Below are 23,460 nucleotides of genomic sequence, written 5' to 3' on the forward strand. Positions count from 1 at the left end.
TGTGAATAGGGCTCTCCACTGGAGACTGAATTTATAAGCAAAGCAATGAAGCAAACAAACAAATAAACAACACTTTCCTGGATCTAAAGTCTGAATAGAGGAGGGATGTTATAGGTGGAGATAATACACATATCCTATTCTAACCCATAATCAGAACTTTAATTAAAAATCATCTTCTGAGAATTGATTCCCTCTCTTAGTGAGATTCAGAATTTCCCTCAGGCCATTGTTGCTTCTCTGTCTCAGGGCACTCCAGTCTCACTCTGCTCACCTCTCACATCCGTTATGATGGAACAATCCATAACCTTCCCAGGGTTGATATTTATTGTTTTGTACAAGCTCCACTTCCCTACTTATATGGTAAAATTTCAGAGATCAAGAATCTAGACTTATACCTTCTGGTATTCCTCTCTCTTGGCACAAAGGACTCCCAAAGGAGTCAGTAATGCTCTCTTCCTCAGGCTACTACAAGAGTAGCCATTTTTCAGACTTAAGATCTTAATGTGAATGTCACCTTATCAATGAGGACTTCCTAGACAGCCTATTCAAAGCATTGTTCAACATTGCCAAGGAATTAGTCTACTCTTATCATCCCATTTGCTATGAAGTTTGCTTCATAGTAACCCTCTTCTAATGGTTTATTTTATATGCTTCTTTATTTTCTGTTTTCCTACTACACTAAAACAATTATGGAAGAAGGAACTTTGCTGGTTTCATTCCCCACTGTACAACCAGAGCTTAGCTCATTCTCTAGCTCATTCTTTCATTCAGTCAAAAATATTTATTCAAAATTTTATATTTCAAATATAAATACATAAATATTTAAATATTAAAAGGATATTTATTTATTGAATTAGTGTCATTCATTCATCTGGATTCTCAAGTTGATGAAGAGATGTTGATAGAAATTAACCTTTCTCCAAAATTCACATATATGTAATGCATTATCTCTAAATAAGCTTCTGATTCCCACTTAAAAGCAAATTTTTAAAACCAAAATTAAATTAAAACTTTAAATTAAATTAAAAAAATTAAAAGTAAAATTATGCTAGAAACAATTAGTATATTTAAAGTAGACAGAAGATTATGTCATTTTCTGTGAGTTTGGGCACAAAAGATGATGCTGACTGTAGGTGATTGACCTATTGAGTTCTATGGAAAAAATTGGTTCATACTGTACAGTCTCTAAGCAGCTAAGAATAGCTTAGAGTCTGGGAATTCAGGAGTGTCCCCCTTGGCAAATGAAGAATATTAATAGTAGGAATGGCTCTATTCAGATCATTGCCTTCATTTCAGATTGTGTAGCCTATTCCTTGATTGTCAACCATCTTGACATTGGAGATAACTATCACTTTTTTTCTCCCCAGTCCAGCTGACAGACATAATTGTTCCTATTTCATGCATATCTTATTCCTGATGCCAGTTGTTAAACAGCTACTTATGTGGGGTTCCTTACCAAAATGGTCTCATTATTAGATCCCATCTATGTAACCAAATGCTGCAACCCATGTATCTGGCAGCACTCTGGACCTTTTCTTGTCTGTGTATGAAACATTGAGGTCAAAAGGAAAGGATCTGAAATTTTATCAAGAAAACACCATCTTTCTTCCCTTTATTGTCTTGGTGACATCTACATATCCTAACCATGGCTTTGACAGTACTTTTAGATCAATGTGGAAAAATCAAAATCAAATCCTAAGGTCATGTATATGTGGCCATTTCCATTACTTGTCTGTTATCAACATGACCTCAGGGAAAGCCAATGGTTTGATTCACTGGTCACCATAATTGTCATCAAAGTTATCAATTAATCAGGACTAGATACCTAGGGGACTCTTGGGATACAGTGAAGTATAGGAAGTTGTTATAGAGCTCATGGAACTCACAAGGCATGGACAAGGGTTGCTCTCTTGGCCAGTTAATACAATGGAATCCATAATCATAGGGATGGAAGCAGCATTAGAAATCATCTAATCAAACCCCTCACTTTATAGCTTTGCAAACTGAAAACTAGAAAATGTAGGTGACTTGTTCAAGGTTATTTACTGTGCTAACGGAAGAGAACAACAGCCTTTGATTCCCCACCAGGTAACAATTTAGAACTAACTGACATCAACTGAACATAGAACAGGAACTGGGACAACACTTTGGGGAGTACAGAGATGCTCAGGAGCTGCCAAATAGGAACCTGGAGAAAGAAATTACAATAACAGCCACCATTTATTGAGAAGCTATTATGTGCGAGTCACATTGCTTGACATTTTATAAAATGATATCTAATGCTTGCAACAGCTCAGCAAGGTAGATATTATTCATCTTATTTTCCAATTGAAGAAACAGATTCAGTGAAGTTAGTGAACTAGCCCAAGGTCACAGAGTTAGAAATAAGATTCACACTGAGCTACGCTGAACCAAAGCTCATATTCTTTCTGCTAAGCCAAATTTTCTCAAAGGAATACGAAACAATAGGGGCCATTTTAGATTTGACCAGCAAGCTCAGCTGATGGAAGCATGTGGTGGGTAGGTTCAGACGATCTAATTGGACGTGATTATGGGAGACTTTTCATGATGGACTAATGAGTGAGGACTTTAACAAGGATTCGTGAACTAATAGGGATATATTTGAAAATTGCTACTTCAGGAAAGGGCCTCTTGTAGTGAAGCCTGTGTGATCAGTTGGAAGATTGATGAAGATATAGACACCAAAACAAGAGTTTCTTTTTTTCCATTTCCTCATTTTCTTACAACACTTAGGACTGTTCTGGCAGGAAAATGGGAAGGCAACCTCAAGTCCTCAACAACACTTTTTCTTCCTGCACAGACAGTATTAATTTTCAGCAAGTACTTACTGTTGGAAACTATTTTGATTGGTAACACATCTGTTCTGATGGAGGTACCAGGCCACAAAAGATGTTCCAATTTTGAATATAACTCTTTTGTATATCTAAAATAAATTTAAGGGCTTCCCTGGTGGCACAGTGGTTGAGAGTCCACCTGCCGATGTGGGGGACACGGGTTTGTGCTCCGGTCCGAGAAGATCTCACATGCCGCGGAGCGGCTGGGCCCGTGAGCCATAGTCGCTGAGCCTGTGCGTCCGGAGCCTGTGCTCCACAATGGGAGAGGCCACAACAGTGAGAGGCCTGCAGACTGCAAAAAAAAAAAAAAAAGAAAAAAAAATCCTACTGGCTATAGCAGAGGATATCTTTAAAATAAATTTAAAATATCTTTCAAAGACATAGTCCTAGTGCATCATGTGTTTCCCTGAACACCTCACAATTCAGCATCTGCATTAGTAAATCTAATACTAGTTATCTAATATTAGTGTTATAAAAGGCCCTGGAACTTTACATTTTGTTGGTATTGTTTTCCCAGCATAGCATATGAGGCTGTTCAGTATTTTACTCTTGTTTACCTTTTCCTTGCTCTTGTTTCCCTCCATCTTCCCACCACTCATTAATAGACATCAGTCATTCATAACGACTCAGAGAGCTCTTTTCCTTTTCTGCCTCCTCTGAAGGAACACCCTTCTCTCCATGAAACACTCCTGCTCAATTTTTAAGTATTCTTAAAGATAACCTTCTGCAGAACATTACCGTATTTATGCTACCACAGAATGCTGCACTTAAACATCTCAAAAAAATATATTTTATGGCTGTTGTTGATTTGATTGCATATTTCCCTTTAAACTAGAAATTTCTCATAGATGGAAATTCTGATTTTCAACAGAGGTTTGATTTTTCAACCTATAAAAGTATAGGCACTGCTCTACAAATATTTTCAGAAGAAAATATTGAAGAAAGGAAGAATAGAAAAATGGAAGAAGGCAAGAAGATGGTGGAAAAAGAAATATCTATCCATGAGTGAATTAAATCTAGAAGTAGTTGTGATTGTTTTCAGACTTCTAATGTCTCAATTTGTAGTTAGTTAAAAGAGTGAGGTTGATTGCAGTACCTTAACATGAAGACCAGTTAGATATTCCTATGTATACCAGTGCTCAAACCAATAAATGTGTATACATTTGGGTCATTAGGCACCTCAATCAGATATAAATATTGAATGCATACACAAGAATCCATATTCAAGTAGAATTTGGTTGTTGTTTAGGCTGAGAGCACTTTTACTCTTAGCTATCACCTGGGCCAAGCAAAGGGCTGGGAACATGTTACTTGAGGGGAGAAGAGATGATGATGACTTTACTCACTGTACTATTTAGCTTCTGTGCCTTGCACAATAAAAATTGCTCATAACAAATTTTTAATCAAAATTTGGGTGAAAGTTAAAATGATATTGCATACTTTATGCTTGTTGACTAAGCCCTGGTTTTATTACTAAGTAGTACTATAACCTGGGTGAGCCCCAGTTTCCTCCAAAGAGGAACAAACGTATATTTACCTACTTTTGCTGTTCTGAAGATTACCAGAGATAATATACTTTAAAAGATTGCATTTTTAATGTTAAAATGCTTAAGAAATGTGAGCTATAGCTATTATGAATAGACTGAAGTAAGTAAGTCAGTTCTCCTTATAAGCAATAGGAATTTTGGGGGTGCAAGTGAGACAGTTATTGGTAAATACTAAGAGGGTTAATGCTAAGGGAAATTTACCTTTTTCCCAGTTTTACCTATCAAATTATTCTCTTTGTGCCTTATCATTTTATCAGTTAAAAGTTGTCTATATTCAATAACTTCTTCAAATTGTGTGACTTAGCCTCACATTGTAAATTCAGCCATGATATTAAAACAGCCAAGGTACAGCTTAGAGAGATCCAAATGAATGGATCACTGCCAAGAGAGATTGGTCTCTATAAGGATCTATCACTAAAAGAAAGGGACTTCCACTGTAACAATCTATAAATATCAGTTGAGGACTCAGAGAAATTTTTAGGAAACAAGCCATATCAATTACTATAGAAAATATGTATTTTAAAAGAATCAAGATTTATCAACTTGTGTCTGATTGGATGCATTTCTATGAAATACATCATCAAAAAACTACTGTCCCACTGCTGATTTACTCATTTGGTTTAGGGTTAATCTAAAGGAGCTAAAGTGTTGTGTTTAATTATTTTTGTTTTTGATTTTTAACCTTTTGACCCACTTCAACAATTTCTCCCACACCCCATCCCTTGTCTCTGGCATGACAATCTGTTCTCTTTATCTATTAGCTTGGATTTTTGTTTATTATTTGGTTTTGGATTCCACATATAAGAGAGATAAAACAGTATCTGTCTTTCTCTGTCTGACTTATTTCACTAGCATAATACCCTTGAAATTCAACCATGATGTTGCAAATGGGAAGGTTTCATTCTTTCCTAATGGCTGAAATTATTTATGTATATATCACAACTCCTTTATCTATTCCTCCATTGATGAACATTTAGATTGTTTTCATATCTTGGCTATTGTAATTAATGCTGCAATGAACATAGGAGTGCATATATATTTTTGAGTTAGTGTTTTCATCTTCTTCAGATAAATACCCAGCGTGAAATTTCTGGATTATATGGTATCTTTATTTTTATTTTTTTGAAGAAACTCCATATTGTTTGCCATAGTGACTGCACCAATTTCTATTCCTACTAACAGTACACAAGTGTTCTTTTTTTTCCACATTCTTGCCAACACTTGTCACTTCTTATCTTTTTGATAATAGCCATTCTAACAGGTGTGAGGTGATATCTCATTGTGGTTTTGATTTACATTTCCCTGATAGTTAATACTGTTGAGCATTTTTTAATGCACCTGTTGACCATCCATATGTCTTCTTTGGAAAAATGTCTATTCAAATCTTCTGCACATTTTTTAGCTGGATTTTTTTTTTTTTTTTTTTCGCGGTACGCAGGCCTCTCACTGTTGTGGCCTCTGCCGTTGTGGAGCACAGGCTCCGGACGCACAGGATCAGCGGCCATGGCTCACGGGCTCAGCCGCTCCGCAGCATGTGAGATCTTCCCAGACCGGGGCACGGACCCGCGTCCCCTGCAATGTTAGGCGGACTCTCAACCACTGCGCCACCAGGGAAGCCCTTTTTTTCTTTTCTTTTTGTTTTTTTGCTATTGAATTATATGAGTTATTTATGTATTTTGCATATTAGCCCCTTATCAGATTTATGATTTACAAATATTTTCTCCCATTCAGTAGGTTGCCTTTTCATTCTATGGATGGTTTCCTTTGTTGTACAGATTTTTAGTTTGATATAGCCCCACTTATTTACTTTTGCTTTAGTTGCTTTTGCTTTTGGTACCTAATTCAAAAAATCATCACCAAGGCCTATGTTAAGGAGCTTACTGCCCATGTTTTCTTCTAGAAGTTTTATGGTTTCAGGTTTTACTTTCAAGTCTTTAATCAATTTGGAGTTAATTTTTGTGAATTGTGCAAGACAGTGGTTGAGTTTTATTATTTTTCATGTGGTTGTCCAGTTTTCCCAACACCGTTTATTGAAGAGACAGCCCTTTCCCCATTGTATAGTCTTGGATCCTTAGTTGTAAATGATTGGGTTTATTACTAGGCTCTCTATTCTGTTCCATTGATTACTATAGATTGGTAACATAGTTTGACATCAGGAAGCATGATGCCTCCAGCTTTGCTCTTCTTTCTCAAGATTACTTTGACTATTCATCACGTTTTGTTGGTCCATACAAATTTTAGGATTATTTGTTCTATTTCTGTGAAAAAATACTATTAGAATTTTGATGGGGATTGCTTTGAATCTGTACATTGCTTTGGGTAGTATGGACATTTTAACAATATTAATTCTTCCCATTTATGAACATGTCAATCTTTCCATTTATTTGTGTCTTCAATTTCTTTCATTAATGTCTTGTTAAGACATTCTTTTGTTGTATATGTGTATCTGATATCTGTCAAAGTAGGAACCAGGAAGAAAGTAAGAATAGTTATGGAAAACCAGTTGCTGCTTGGAACAGAACTTAGGAAAAAAGAACTAATCCTTGAGTTCTTCCTTAGCTCCAGGCACTGGACTTGATGATATGCATGTATTCTCATTTAATTATTGCAAGGGAGTAATTAGAGTCTTCATACTACAAAAGAGGAAATTAGGGCTTAGTGAGCCCAGGTAACTTGCCTAAAGTAACCCATGTGCTAAGTGCCAGAGCTGATATTGAAACCAGTGTGTCAGACTTTTATTGCAGGGCCACTGTGTTGAAGGTTATACCAAAACTCTTTCATTTGCCTCCAGAAACTCTCTTCAACTTCTGAATCTTTCTCTTAGTCCTGCAAGGCTGATATGTAATGTACCATGCTCTCATGCCCTCTGGCTTCTGTTGGATTTAATTGATAGAAGCCTCAGGAGGAGATAGGAAGGAAAGAGGAGGGAGAGGGAGAGGGGTATTTATTACCTGGCTCCTCCGTATAAGGTCTCCTTGGGACATCTGTGTCCCTCAACAGAAGACCACTACTTTTCTTATGGTGGTCTGTTTAATAGAACGCTGTCCTTCAGCATCTTGGTAACTGTCCTCTCCTTGTCCTTCAGGCCTAGGGGTGGTAACAACTCCTCTAATGTCAACTCCAGTTTCCTGCACTACTTGTGCTTCCTCTATACCAGCCCACTCCTTTGTGTTAGATCCTTCTGGAATTACCATAAATTGAGCATGCCATCTCTTTCTTATGACACTCTGGCTTATCCAGGTGAATCTGGAATGTCTTACTCATGTACAAAAGTTGCATAAAAATACAATGCAAAGTAAATACTTCAAAATTCATAGTGCCACAATTTTGTTGCTAAATCTATGTTTTGAAAAGTGAATCAGAGTTTAAAACTATTTGTGACTTAGGAACTCATAACCAAGAATGACTGCTCTCCTTGCACTGTGCTGTGCTGTGACTTTTAATCATGAAAAATGCACTCACTGCAGAAATTCAACACTTACTCCATGAAGTTTATGTAGAGAATGTTTTCAGTCAACAAAATGCTTCAGAACAATGAGTAAAGTTTTAGAGGAAAGGCAGATTTGGGGGGATGCTGGGGGAAATACAAATTAAGGATCATGTTTTGCAATGCCTGTCTCAAACTACAACAAACAAACTTATCCTTCAGGAGTTTACAATGAAGCATAGAAATCATTGAAGCTACTGTTAAATGCTTGCACTAATTACTTGCTTTGTGATAGAATCAATTTCTTAAAAAACTCATTGAAACTTTTTTTTTAAGTAAACAAATTTCTTAGCACAAACTATCTGTCTTTCTTAGTAAAAAATGAATGAATAAAGAGAAATTGTTCTTGGATTTTTTTCTGATTTTGTTTTGTTTTGTTTGGTTTAGCTCTTCTTTCTTCTTTATTATAATAGGCTTTAAATAAAGGGGCATAGGTATTAAGATAAAATTATGAGAGTTTATTAGATATACCATTATTAGTTTCAGAGGAATCTCAATTAAGCTCAAAAATAGGTGGATTTAAAATACAGAGATGGCTATTCTAATTCACACATTAAAAAGTAAATATTTGGACTTTACCTTTGAGGATTTAGACAAATTCTCATGTAGAGTTCCTTTAAATTTCGTAAGGAAAAATTTATTTTCTTAGATTCACGCCAAGAAATGTAACTATGTTCTTATGCTTCTTAGAAATGAAACCCAAGAATAAAGTGTGATATTTTATTAAAAACTGTTAAAAATGATTTGCTTTTAAATTATTTTTAAAAACTACAACCCTGGGCTTCCCTGGTGACGCAGTGGTTGAGAGTCCGCCTGCCGATGCAGGGGACACGGGTTCGTGCCCCGGTCCGGGAGGATCCCACATGCCGCGGAGTAGCTGGGCCCATGAGCCATGGCCGCTGGGCCTGCGCGTCCGGAGCCTGTGCTCCCCAATTGGAGAGGCCCCAGCGGTGAGAGGCCTGCATACCGAAATAACAAAACAAAACAAAACAAAACTACAACTCCTTCCAAAGGCAAAAATAATAAATAATAATAATATTCCTTTTAAGAGTACATTTGACAGTGGCAACACTATCACCCTGTGGGTTACCCATTCCTGCCTGCCTAGTCACAAATGAAGCTACATCCTCCCTGTTTCCTGCCTTTGCAGCCATCCCCCCTCATTGCCAATGTCTTTTGAGTTCCCCCTGAAAGTTGAATTCAGTGGTTCTCAAATTATAGTGTTCACATGCAACTTCTGGAGGATTTGTTGTAAAACAAAGTTTCCTGAAATCCCCCTCCTCTAATTCAATAGAGGCCTAGGAATATGTATTTGAGCAAACAGCTCAAGTTTCCTCATGCAGGTTGTCGGAGAACCAGACCAGGAGTAACAAGGGTTTGGTGTTCTCTAGGATTTTGCACTCATCTTGGTCACAGGCAGGAGCCAGTAGTTTAAGGAAAAGAAGGTACTTTATCCAGCGCAAGTCTTGACTCAGCAACACTCAATTTTTACAAATGTAGCTTTTTGGGGTACTATCTTTCTGAAAACCAAAATTCTACTTGGTTCTCAAGATGAGCAGTAATCTTGACTCCCAGTTCTGCTAACTGGACAGTATGTGTTTTGCTGAGTCCTGCAATAGAGTCAGACTATCTGAACTAGAAACATGATTCTGTCCCTTACTAGCTGGCTGACCTTGAGTATATTACAGACATCTGTGACTCAGTTTCTTTTGTGTAAAATGGGAAAGACAATATTAGTGATAATCCCGTAACACTGTTGAGAGAATTAATTGTGGTAATATGCACAAAGCACATAACTTCTGGCACACAGCTTCTGGCACACAGTAAATACTAAATAAGTGTTAGCTAGTAGTATTATCAAAAGGATAACCACTGGATTACACTGTTTAGTATGATCTCATGGTAGAATGGACTCTCTCCAAGTCCACCTCCTGCCTTTTTTGGTCTCATTCCAGTAGGAGGACACAGCTACTCCTGGTCTGTCCCTCACCACCTCAGACAATTGGCCACCTGAGGGCATCAGCTACTTGAGGTCATTAACAATGTCTTCTCATTTTTCTATCCTTTGTGTTTTTCCAGAAAAGAAGGCTTATAATCCTTTATTGTTAATGCATGAGGACATGAATAAGCCTCCTAAAATCACAAACTGGTCTTTTGTGGGTTTCTTCCTTTGTTGGTTTGCCAGAGTTATTATGTATCACAGATTATTTGGCTAGGGTTAGCAATTCCTTTGACTTAAAATGGAGAATTAAGACACTTGAGATGAAAACTATAAAGGAGAAAAATATTACCAAGAAGAGGAATGGCTTAGATTGTGTCAGACTTCTAGCCACTCACAGAGGAAGTATTTGTATGCATGTGGGGTGTGCTTGAACTCTCAAAAGTTCTGGCACTTCCAAACCAGTCTATGCAGGACTCCACCTGGGGCAGCAGGCTAGGCTCTTGCTAAATGTTTTTCTTCAGAAAGCAGACTGTCCCAGTTCACACATTTCACCATTGTTCGGATGCTTCCACAAACTGGATGTCAAAGGTAGAGAGAAGAGTGGGTGCTGGCCTTAACCTGCCTCTTGACCTAACTCTGTGAGGGATGCTGAGAAGTGCTAATGCAGCCTCTATCCTGTACTCCAGTTATGCTGAAAGCCTCTGATTTGTTCCTCCTGGCTGAGGAGGCAGCTGTGTTGTGGCGATATCAGACCATCCGACTGTGCAGCAGCCTGCGTGGCCCCCTGTGACATGGAATAATGTCCCAGAAATCCTCACCATCCGTGAGGCACACAGATCAGCAGAGCCTTTGTGGTGCTGGGGCTGCACCTGAGGTCCACCTGGGACATCTCCATGTAAATGAGTACTGGGGAAATGATTTGGACAGCTTAATCCTGCATTGTCAGGAAGCCTGGAGCCAACTTAAGCCCCAGACACGCTTTCATTCAAAACTGGAATACAATTGAACTATCTCAACTTCTATTTCCCATTGTCTCCCAGAGACCTGCAACAGTTTACTAGGAAGAAAGAAAAAAAGAGGGAAGAGAGGAAAAGAAAGACCAGTCTCTATCCCCTCTGAAATCCTGTTCAGAGGATTTGCTGCAAAGGCATTCCAGCTTCAAATAAGACTGATTAAAATAAAATTCCTGTCTCCTGACCCACAGCAAATTTCATGAGCTGCAATTTGTCTAGTAGTTGAGCTGTGAGTACAATCAGATTGGCTATAATTTAGGTTTATCGTTCCTTTTTTTCCCCTTAAACACAGTAGAATCCAGTGATCCTGAAATAAAGAACTAGAAGGGAAAAGGGAAGATTTAGTATAAGCTAAGAAAAAAATGGAAAGAAAATAATTAAATATGATAATGGTTTGCTTTTCTAAAAGCTTGAATTCTCAATGCCTCTAGAGCTTTGCAGGGGGAGAATGTCCTTGCTTTGTGTTTGCGCTTTCCAATCTAAACTTCCTGGTTGTGTTTGCCCTGCTAGATTGCATTTCTCTTTTTTTTTTTCTCTCTTTTTTTCCTGTAGTCTTTGTTTCCTTTTTTCTCTGATTTCATCTCTGATTTCTAGGTCTGTAAATCACGGGAGAATTTACAACTCTGAAAACGCTGAAGACCAATGTTGCCAATAATTTCCAACCTCTCCTCCAGGGCAAGTGGCTTTTTCTTTCCAGGCCCGGTCATTTTTGCCTCTTACCACAGTTATCAGTGCTTTTAGTGACAAACTGACTTCTTTTCCAAATGACCACGTGACCGGTAAGGCACATTAGCAGCCCCATCTGGAGAACACTATGGAGAATGCCTTTGACTTTTTGTTGTCCCAGGTGTTGGGACAAATCTTTTCGACATCCAGAAAGGGAAATGCATGTTAAAGGGGAGAGAAATATTAGGTAACAATTGCCTATTTTATTTTCTCCTTACCAAGCAGAGCCACAGAGATTGTATATACAGTAAGCTCTCTTTAGCCTTAGAACAACAATCTTGCTGTTCAGGTGTCTCAGGTGAGTTAGAGTGAAGCATGGTGACATAAGAGGTTGAGCAGAGAGACAATTGGAAACCCAGGCAGGTGTTGAGCCTTCTCAGTGATGCATCACTGTTACTCAACAGTAATTATATACACTTTGGACATAGAATTTTCTTAATTCTCTCTAAGATGTAGAGACATTCCAACTTCTCTTTCTCTAACCAGAGCTCACTTCCTGGCAGTCTGGGACCAAAGAGCTTATTTGGGGATAGCAGTTAAAGAGCAGATGGATCTGGGCACAGATTCCTGTGACTGTGCTGGTATCTTCTGGATGCCATGGCATGGTGAGCTCTTCTAAGGAGGGGACAAGCAACACCTTCCTTATTCCCTTGGAGGCATCTATGATGTTTCTTCTGACAGATAAAGAATTTTAAAGAAACAACTTCAGTTTTATTTTAGTTCCCTGGAAGTACCTGGCACACAGTAGATGTTCAATTAAAAGCTGCAGAAATGTGAATGAGTGAATGGAGCTGCTCCACTGTAGACTGTGTTCTCAGTGGGCAAGGCTCCCCAGCAACCTATGGGCTTCTACTAAGAGACAAAGCAGGAACACAAAATTGTCTGCCTCTGGGACTTCTTAAAACCATCCACTGTTAGGTGGAAAGAAATTCAGAACAATGTGTTCAAGAATTCCTTCCCTTCCCCAATTTGCCCTCTAGGTGAAAAGAAACTACTTCTATGGAAAGTAGAAACAGCTTGGGTTCAGACAAAATTTAGTCTGAATATGAGCTCTACAGGTTACATGTTAACTGGGACAAATTGCTTTGCATCTCTGAGGCTTATCTTCTTTTTCTATAAAATGAGAATAATACAATCTACCTTGCAGGAATGTTAGGAGGATTAATTAAAATGAGGTCTCTAAAACTCCTGGTACCTAGTAGGATCTTAATAAGTGAGTGTGGTTATGATAAAAACATATGAAGAACACTTGACACTTTTCTGAAGAAATCCCTCTCTCTAATTCACTTCTTCTCATACATTGCTTAAGGCCACTCTAAGAAAGGGGAGATTTTCTTGAACTACCAATGCTTATTTTAAAATATATAATCATGAGAGAGCCTAAAATGAGAATCAACCATTCTTCCTATGTTTTGGGGATTGTCATAGAGTCTCATTAATTTCATATTCAGGAAAACTTGGAAAATTGATTTCAACTGTAAGTCATTTAATTTTTTTTATTATGAAAAGATTCAAACTTATGCATACGGAGATAATTTAATCCATGCACCCATCAGCCATCTTCAGGTAATATGGAAACCCAAACGCTGACAACCTCATTGGATCTTAGTTTTCCATATTTCGTCCTCTAGAAGACAAAGATGACCTGGACTTATATTCTTGTTTTATACTTGAGAAAACTGAGGCTCCTAGAGATTGTGATTTGTCCAAGGTCACATTTAATCTGCAAGTGGAGTCCAGCCCAGGGCCCAGATCTGATGCCCAGTCCTCAGCATTTCTCTTTTCTGACACTTGTCCATGGATAAGGATGGGAGAAGAAGCCCTAAAGGGTAATCAATGTGTTAGCTTGGCTAGTATCTCTTTATCTTCATCTTTCATCTCGTATAAGAGCAATTCAAATATTTAATGACTTCTGATAAACAACTATTTTCTAGAAAATGTTACTTTGTGTAACCCAAAGTATATATCAGATTTCAGAGCAAGCAGTTTTTATATTACTTATATGCAAAAACACACTGGTTTGGTGATACTAATTCCACTTAATTAGATGATAGTTAGAGAGGAAACTTTTCCCATTAGTAGTACTCTTTAGTCAAAGAAAAGGTGATGTCAGATTAAATAATTTCTCACTCTGGATTGCTAAACATCCCAAGGACTTACATAGCTTTGGGCAGGAGTGATCGTTGTCGTATTCTTAAAAACCCAGGAGAATTTTGGGTTTCTGGAAGACTGGACACCAGAGGGTGCTAAAGAGCTGCATAATTTACTTCTGGGTCTTTCTCTATGAAGTTTCCATGGTCATGGGTTCAGCTGGTCCTGAGAGAAGAGGTTGAGCATATTTGGTGCTGGAGGATGTGCTCCTGAGCTCAAAGCTGGGTTGGAGGCATGTGCCTACCTGGAGCCACAGGTCACCTTAATGGACCGCGGTGTGGCCATCATCTGGTTGCTGCTGACTTGACAGTTGGTTTGGTCAATCCCATTGATTTTGAGGAAGTCAACTGTTAAAAATAGAATCAATGGTGCTACCACCAGCTCAGTAGCCGTTTACAGGCACTCATAAATACTGAAAATGACTGCCCAAAGGCTGAGCTTCCAGACTTCTTTTAGCTTTACTTTGAATTTTCTGCCTCTTGCCACATCAGCAAAAGAGAGGACTTGAAAGAGCTGAAAACAGCCCAAGCTGCATGAGTCTTTCAAGAAAGGAATTATTAATAAAATGTCAACTACTGTGCATAAAGCTTCTTTTGAAAAACTTTCTTAATTCATGAAATATCAAGTTTGGTGCTTTGGTTCTTCTCTGCATTACTGGTACCCGCACTTCTACTTCTCAAGAAAAAATTACTCATTTAGGTATGAAATCAAGCCCATCTCCTTACATGAATGTGACTTCTGAGGGTTTAACACAATGCTCAGCACTAGGTAGAATAATAACAGATTTTAACCTCAAAAATCTTGCAATGACTTAAACATAAGAGAGCATGTAATGAGCAATGTGGACTATTTTATAAGCTCCAGTTTTATTTGGTGTGTTGAGTTAGCGTATTGGTGGGAACTCAGTTTAATTTATGTTAAGAATATGGGAAATGTATCTGTGTATGTGTATATATATATACACACACACGTATGCATATATGCAAACATGTATATTTATTTGTTGTTATATACTCACAAGTATATATATATGAATTATGTATATTCATATAAACAATCTATGATTATTAATTTGTGTGGATTGAACACTAAATAATACATAACTTTGAAAAAGTTTGGTCTTATAGTCTTATTTTTCTTCTAAAGATTTATTCCCTTCCCTTAATTAATTAGTCATTTAATTCTTGATGGCATGCACACTTCAATAATTTTATTCATACAGCACACTCTTCACCACTCATTTATTCATTCAATCATTCATTCATTTTTTAATTCAATAAATATTTTGTACACTCATCGTATACATATCCTAAGGGAGAGGGTGAGAATCTGCCTTAGAATACAACAAAAATGAAATGCAATTCCTGACCTTAGTGAAGTTGACAGTGAACCTAGGGACACAAGAAAACTGTTACATAGACAAATCTTAAAATAGAGATATACATGAATCATTACAGGAGAGAAGGAAGGCTATCAACTCCTGACACACGAGATCAGACTAAACGTCTTCCGGAAAGATGTGACATATGGACTGAATCTTAAAGAATGAATTGAAGTTAGTCAGGTAATAAAGGGAGGATGGGGATATCTGATGGGGGGGATGTCAATGCCCCAAGGTGACAAGAGCTTGATACATGCTGGGAATGACAAATCTTTCAGGATGAAGTGATGAAGTGTCAAGGGACAAGCAGAGAGAGACAAGCAGAGAGGATCAATTACAAAGAAATTTGTATGTCATCCTAAGGGGTTTGGATTTGATGCTGCTGGAAATGGAGAATTATTGAAACATTTTAGGCAGGAGATTGTTAAGGTCAGAGCTGCATCTTAGAAAGATCACACTGGGCATTGATTAGAAGAGGACAAAGCAAGAGGCAGGAATACCAGTTAGGCAACCATTTTCAAAAATTCAAGAAAAGTCCACAGAGAACTGAACTCAAGTAATAATAGTAGAGGTGAAGATGGGCAAACATGTTGAGAGTCATGGATCTTTTTGTTATTATTGATGAGCTCTGGGGCATAAGTGAGAGGTAGGGAGTTGGTGATGAAGCCCTGGATTCCAGATCAGGCCATCTTCTGCATGTATGGCAGTGTTACCCTCTTAGAAATATGAGGCGAAAGACCTTCTGGAAAATTCAATTTTTGGATGTAATATTCCATGCTTATTACAACTATAGCTTTGAAATAATGTCATAACCAAATCATACCACTGAGCACTTACCACACTCTATGTTGTATTGTTCTCTAATTTTTTAAGGTAAGTGGGTCATGTTTTCATATCTATAGAATAACAAAGACAAATATTCTACCTGTGCTCATCTGCAGAGTTCAGAATGTGAGATTGTGGGTTACAAAAAAACAACATTTTAACCATGGGATCAGAATCTGCAAGCAGCTTTCAAGGTTTTTCTTGATGGACCTCCAAGTAGACTCTTTTTCTCATGCCACTCTGACTCCTTATGTGTCTCATACTCATAGGTTCATTGGATTTCAAAGGAAGGAGAATAAATAAGTTACAATCAATTAGTGACTTGAAAACTTTAATTTCAGTGAATACCATGTAACATCAAACCAACACAAATTCATGGCTTGGGGATTTTATTTTTTTTTTATTTCTTTTAACCATTTTCTCACAAATTCATTTGGAGAATTCTGCAGATAGCAATCTTCACCAAACCTCTACACTGAATCCCACCCCCGCACACAGCAGCTCCCTTTCTTTAATGTTCTCTTGCTGGTTCTGAGGATGGGTTAACAATACTCACAAAATCAAAATCAGAATCATTTTCCCTGTGGTTAGAGCTCATAAAAGACAAATCCAGTTTAGTCAGAGAGTAAGAGGGTATTCAAATATACCATTCAGGTGCCCCAAATAAAATAGTTTTTCCCTGATAATAAGAAAAGTTTTAAGGTATTATTTTTTTTTTAAAGAATGAAATATATAAAAAAGAAAATGAAAACTACACCTGAATTTTATTAACTATTATAAAGTTGTTAACTTTTTTGAGAATACCCTACAACTATCTCCTTGTCTCCCTAAAACATATTAGAAATTTTGAAAAGAGCAGTAAATGTGAGAGTGTATGTGTGTACACTTACCAAATAATATTACACATGCTTTTTCTCAGTAATATTTAAAGAATCTTTCCAGGCCAATAAATCCATATCTATATCATGATTTAATGGCTACATAACACACCAATGTGTGTATTTTATATAATATATTTAAACAATACCCTAAGGTATTAGTGTTTTTGCTAAACTTTTGTAAATACACACTATGATTGCATGAACAAATGTATGCACTTAATTTTACATCTGTCTTAATATTTTTAAGATTAATTTCAAATAGTGAAATGTATGACTCAGAAATATAAATAGGTTTTAATATGTTTTTTTAATTTTTATTTTATATTGGAGTATATGTACAGCAGAGTGATTAATATTTATTTTGCCAAATTTTCCTCTAGCAATGTTGTACCAACTCACTGTCCCATGAAGAGTACAAGAAAGTAAGAATGTACTTGGTGTCCCTGTACTGTCACAATACAACACAAAACTTGGGTCAATCTTTTCACTATTTATTGACTCAGTGAATATGAAATAATAGGGTATAGTTTACTCAAATAGTAGAAATATTTATTCAATATTTTAATTGTATTTTTTTCCCATTCATCTCTCTCCTTTTCAAATGGACTTATTTTCTTTGTCTCTATCTATAGGACTATTTTCAGTATTAGTTTCTACACATTTGTCTATTTGTTCCTGACCAATTTCATCGTTTTAAATCATGACTTTGCCATATATTTGTAAACAGTTAAAATCTCACAGAAAATGCATGCTTTGTAAAGATTTGAAAAAAATCTCCAATAAAACAAACTAAGCCTAATTTTTATTTATTTATTTAAAGGCTTTTTAAAAAAATATTTAATTTATTTTGAGTTGTATTGGGTCTTCGTTAATTTGCATGGGCTTTCTCTAGTTGTGGCGAGTGGGGGCTACTCTTTGTTGCAGTGTGCGGGCTTCTCAATGCGGTGGCTTCTCTTGTTGCAGAGCATGGGCTCTAGGGACGAGGACTTCAGTAGTTGTGGCACATGGGCTCAGTTGTTGTGGCTTGTAAACTTAGTTGCTCTGTGGAATGTGGGACCTTCCTGGACCAGGGCTCAAACCCTTGTCCCCTGCATTGGCAGGCAGATCCTTAACCACTGCACCACCAGGGAAGCCCAGCCTAACTTTAAAAAATTACTCTTTATTAAATTTATAAATTCCCTCCATGGTTCATGTTTGTTTTTTTGTTTTTCATTTTTAAGTTACTTTTGGAGTCAGTTTTTACTTTCATTTTCCTGGAATATTTTTCTAGTGACTTACTTTTCCAACATTATTTTTACAGGGTTTAACAGAATTCTGTCATATGACTAGTGTATTATAGTTATGCTGTCTTCCCTTTTTAAATTCTTACATTTATGTATTATTAGCTTTTAACATTTTCTTTGTTATAAACAGTGGAAGTTTGTATATTTTTCCTTTATACAAAGAATATTTATCAATTTAATATTTAAAAACATAATTCTTTCATTTTGGTTCTTATTTCTATTTATCTCTTTTTTTTTTTGCTTTGATAGAACTAAATTACTTCATTTTCTAACCCTTTGAGCTGATAGATTAATTCATATATTTTTTGTTTAATAATAAATGCACTTTTATGGACGTATTTAGTTTATTTTAATAGCATTATTGAGGCACAACTTACAGGCCATAAATATTTAAATTGCACAAGTGGATATGCTGTGAAACAATTATCACAGTCAAATTAATGAACATATCCATTCCTCCGAAATGTTTCCTTAGACTTCTATGCCCCACTGTGTTGCCTCCCTCCTGCCTTCTTCCATACACTCCCTTCCATTCCTAGACAACCACTGATGTACGTTCTGTCACTGCACATTACTTTGCAGTTTCTAGAATTTTATATAAGTAGAATCATACAGGAAGTACTCTTTTTTTGGGGGGGGATCTGGTTTGTTTCACTCAGTATAATTATGTTGAGATACATCCATGTTGTTGCATGTATCCGTTGTTCATTCCTTATTATTGCTGAATAGTATTCCAATGTACCAAAATATTATAGGTCATTTATACCTTCATCTTTTGAGGGACATTTATGTTGTCTCTAGTTTGGTGATATTACAAATAAAGATGCTATGAACTTCCATATACCCATATTTGTGGACATAAGCTTTCATTTTTCTTTGAATAATGTCTAGGAGTAAAATGACTTGATCCTATGATGGGTGCATATTTAACTTTTTAAGAAGCTACTAAAGTCGTTTCCAAAGTGATTGAATTTTTTACACTCCTCTGAGCAGGGTCTAAGAGTTCCAGTTCCTTCACATTTTCACTAATGCTCTGTGTGCTCAGTCTTCTTAACTTTTGCCATTTTAATAGGTGCCTAGTGGTATCTCATTGAGGTTTCAACTTGCATGAAACTCTACATGTTTGGATGTATCCTAGACATTCTGTGATTTCCTCTTGAAATAATTATTAAAGGGAGTTAAAAATTCCTACAGTTGGGATGTTTTATTTTTATTAGTATTATAATTGTTATACAATATCCTAAGATTATAATTTATATTTCAGTTGACTCTTGAAACACATGGGTTTGAATAGCACATATGTAGGGTTTTTCCAATAAATATGTATTACAGTACCAATCGATCTGCAGCTGTTTGTATCTGAGGATGCAGAACACATATACCGAGGGTAGACTGTAAAGTTGTATGCAGATTTACTGCTGTGGGGAGCTACAGAGCCACTAAACCCTGTGTTGTTCAATGGTCAGCTGTATTTCTAATGGAGACAAAAATAGTATTTACTTCTACTGATCTCATATAGTCATGAATTTTAATATGATAATGATATAAAATACTTAGCACAATGGCAGGGATTATAAATTAAATGGCTTATACAATTGTTTTACTTATTTAAGATTATCAGTGAAGAATCTGTTTATGATGGGGCATTGAAGAGAAAGAACTGGGGAATATGAGAGGAACCCAAGACTACCAGTTGTGAATCTGGTTATCCTATATTTATGCCTGAATATCTAACCTTGGGAATTCGCTCAACAAGAATCTCCACACATATTTCCATTCCCTGCAGGACTAGCTTCAGTGTCACATGACAAACCATCAATCTTGAGGAATCCTAAAGTTCTTAAATGATAAAAAAAACAGCCATAAAATAAATGGCATAAAACAATGATTACAATTGTTAATATGTAAAGGGTCACTTATTGAGTGTTACAATATCCAAAGTTAAAAATATAAAACTGTTCATTAAAAAATTATATCTCTGCATTGTGCTTTATGTATTTTTTCCAACATCCAAGACTTATCAGCATGCATATGTAAGGAAAGATAAGTATCTAAGGAGTAATTACTACTTAACTACATCACAGAAAAATTTTGATGCCACCAGCTTAAATAACTGTTTGAGCAATTAGACATTAAGGAATTATGTGGATATCATTAAAAATACTATTGCCAAGTCAAAGGCAGTAATAAAACTAAAGATTCTGGTGGATTTTAATAATAACTTTTTTAAAAATAGAAACATAGCTTTATAAGACACTCATGAGTACCTAAAAGACAATCGTTATACCTATTAGGGAGACGTTGACCAAGTTGGGCAGCTCTTCTGGGCCTCAGGTTCCTCATTATTAATGGGAGGATGCACTTACGTGTTCTCCACATATTGTTAAAACTCTGATAGTTCATGGTTTTGTATTTTTATGTACCCTCCTTTTTGATAAAAGGTAAAAATTACATGGCTTAGAAGGAACTACTTATTCCTACAACTCAGAGCAGTGGCCAGGAAAGGTAGTACTCTAGAATAAACTCTATTAAGAAACCCTGGAAGAATTGGGTCATTTAGCCTGGAGAAAAAAATATCGAGGGACAGTTTATTATGATCTCCTGAGGCATTTTCTCAGCATCTAAGCCAGATGGCTTTTCTTAGTTTTCTTGTTTAGGCCACGTGTAAATGAAGACATTAATATGACCTAGTGGCAGCTTTCTTTTTATTGGCCTTACAGAAACTGTCAGAATGTTCCTGGGCCAGACTTGCCTGTGAATTGTATCTTCCCCTGGCTCTGAGCTATAAGTGGGGTAACTTAGTGAATAACCAAGTGTAAGGATTCTGATGGAACAAAATGAAGTGACCCTTCCCACAGATCCTTGAGGAGCCTGGACCAATGAAGAAAATCATAAACCAACATAAGAAATACAGTTTTGCTTTTTATCATATACATCAAAGAATCTCTATTCAGTAAAACAGTGAGTTATCCCACTGAGATCTGGACTGCCTCAGCTAGTGTTAATGTCAAAAATTCAAACACACACATAACCACTATGATGGCAGTAACAATTCTTTTCAGAGTGGACATCTTGATTCCATAAAGACACATACTGAATATTCATTACCTTATCCATTTCATAAACATTTCCTAAGAGCCTACTATGTAGTAGGCACTGTCCTGAGAACCTAGCATGTTGGTAAGCAGAAATGTATGTTAATTGTGTTCTTTAAGCTTAAGTGCAAGCAAGATGATGATCAAACTTTTGCACAATTAAATATAAAATTAAAAATGCTACAAATGGAAGTGAAAAGATGCCACAAGAGACCAACTGAGGGAACTAGCCTGCAGGTGTGAATCATTATGAGGTGATGTTTGTACTAGGCTCTAAATGTTTAGCAGACATTAAAGTGAAGCAGAAAGGAGATTATTCCAAGCAGATGAAACAGGATGTGCAAGTGCCCTGCAGTCTCAGAGATTTGAGTTCATTACTTCCTACCCAATGTGTGTGACTGACATTATATGCAACCCAGCACCCCTTCATTCACTCATTCTACAATACTTATTATATGTCTACTATGTGCTATGTATAGTCACTATTCTCTATGCTGGGAACAGAGTAATGGAAAAAAAAAAAAAAAAGACTGGGTCTGGGACCTCATGGAACTTTTAATCTAGGGGAAGAGATAAATATTAAATTATTAGTTACACAGAATATTGTTAAATTGCAATTATAATAAATTCCAGAAAGCAGATTACACAATGCCTTGCCTCGGGTATGGGACACAGTTGTGAGATGGGAACAGGAAGAATTCCTTGATGAAATAATATTTATGCTGAAGCTTGCAAGATAAAGAGATACAGTTCTGATTATTCCAAAAGCAAGAGAAAAAGTTTTCCAGTGAGAGAAAATTATTGATTCAAAATTGCTGACACAAGAAGTATCTTGGTGCATAGGTGGAAAAGAATGATGACCATGGTAGTGGGAGCAGAGCAGTCAAAGAGAAGGTCAGAAGAACTGTCCTGACCTTGGAAGCAATGGTAAAATGTTTGGTCTCTATTTTAGTGGCATTAGCCAGTTACTGAAATAGTTTAAAGGGAAGACAATATAATGAGATTTGAATATTAAGAAGATTTGATGGGGCTTCCCTGGTGGCGCAGTGGTTGAGAGTCTGCCTGCTGATGCAGGGGATGCGGGTTCGTGCCCCGGTCCGGGAAGATCCCACATGCCGCGGAGTGGCTGGGCCCGTGAGCCATGGCCGCTGAGCCTGCGTGTCCGGAGCCTGTGCTCAGCAACGGGAGAGGCCACAGCAGTGAGAGGCCCGCGTACCACAAAAAAATAAATAAATAAATAAAGAATATTCGATGACTGCTTTGTGGAGAATGGGTTAAATGTAGGCAACTATGGAAAAAGGTGATCAATGTGGAGACTATTGACATCTTTCAGGTGCAAGATGATAGATCAGAATAGAGATGTAGAGCAGGAAAGTGGAATTTTCTTTTTCTTTCCTGTGAGCCCGGACGCGCAGGCTCAGCGGCCATGGCTCACAGGCCCAGCCACTCCTCGGCATGTGGGATCTTCCCGGACAGGGGCACGAACCTGCGTCCCCTGCATCGGCAGGCGGACTCTCAACCACTGTGCCACCAGGGAAGCCCAAGGTGAGTGGATTTGATTCATATTTATGTAACATGTTTAGGAAAGAACCAACTCTGTTTTGATGTCATGACCTACACCCAGTCACCCTGTGGCAATACAAGTAGATGACAGCATGTACCATACTCTTTGAGCTCTTCTTGTCATAGTGTTACATGCTGGAAGGGTTATATTTCTACCCATCCTTGCTCAGTGATCTTATATTTAGCTTTGTCCCAGGTGTGAGGTTCACTGATATATTAGTGCACCAAAGTTAAGTCATAATGGTTCACTTTCTGGACCAAGGCTCAATGCTTACCTGAAAGAGAAAAATAGTTTTTATCAGTAGAGGTCAATAGCACAATAGCACATTTTAAAGAAGTATTACATCTGATGGTAAAACAAGGAGAATACAATTTCAATAAAAATAATTTAAGTCAGAGATAGAAGAGTTTTATCCTGATGAAAAATTGGAAAAAATTCAATACTTAAAGTAGGTAGATTAAGAAGGTATTGGGTCATGAAATGAACTGTGAACCATGGAAACTTCTAGAGCTTCTGCAAGGGGCTCTGAAGATTGTTCACTATAGTTTTATTTATTTTTTGCATCTTTATTGGGGAATACTTGCTTTACAATGGTGTGTTAGTTTCTGCTTTATAACAAAGTGAATCAGTTATACATATACGTTATAACATACATATATGTTCCCATATCTCTTCCCTCTTGCATCTCCCTCCCTCCCACCCTCCCTATC

The sequence above is a fragment of the Phocoena phocoena genome, chromosome 13 (assembly GCF_963924675.1).
Source record: "Phocoena phocoena chromosome 13, mPhoPho1.1, whole genome shotgun sequence".
Classification (NCBI taxonomy): Eukaryota; Metazoa; Chordata; class Mammalia; order Artiodactyla; family Phocoenidae; genus Phocoena; species Phocoena phocoena.